We start from the raw sequence: 255 nt of genomic DNA on the forward strand, positions 1-255 counted from the left end.
GCCTCCTACAGTCCACTGACTATTATCGGCTGCCGTTGTTTTACGCGGGGACCCGTGATACAGCCGGGAGCAGTCTGAGGAGTATCAAGAAGGATTACAGAGCCCTGGGAGCAATGGTAAGGGACTCTGGAGTGCCGTTTTTTTCCTCAATCCCCCAGGTCAAAAGGAAGGGTTTTGAAAGGGCCAGTCGAATCTGGACAATCAAGAAATGGTTACAGGACTGGTGCCACAGCCAGGGGTTCGGCTACTTAGACC

At 52.9% G+C, this 255-nt stretch overlaps 1 protein-coding gene across 1 annotated transcript in view; it reads left to right on the forward strand.

Annotated features, from left to right (window-relative positions):
* LCP1 (lymphocyte cytosolic protein 1 (L-plastin)) overlaps positions 1 to 255 on the forward strand; it is a 30,797-nt gene that overhangs the window by 21,606 nt on the left and 8,936 nt on the right. The gene's annotated exons all lie outside the window — the stretch shown is intronic.

The sequence above is a fragment of the Haliaeetus leucocephalus genome, unplaced genomic scaffold (genome assembly GCF_000737465.1).
Source record: "Haliaeetus leucocephalus isolate CR32 unplaced genomic scaffold, Haliaeetus_leucocephalus-4.0 Scaffold897, whole genome shotgun sequence".
Lineage (NCBI taxonomy): Eukaryota > Metazoa > Chordata > Aves > Accipitriformes > Accipitridae > Haliaeetus > Haliaeetus leucocephalus.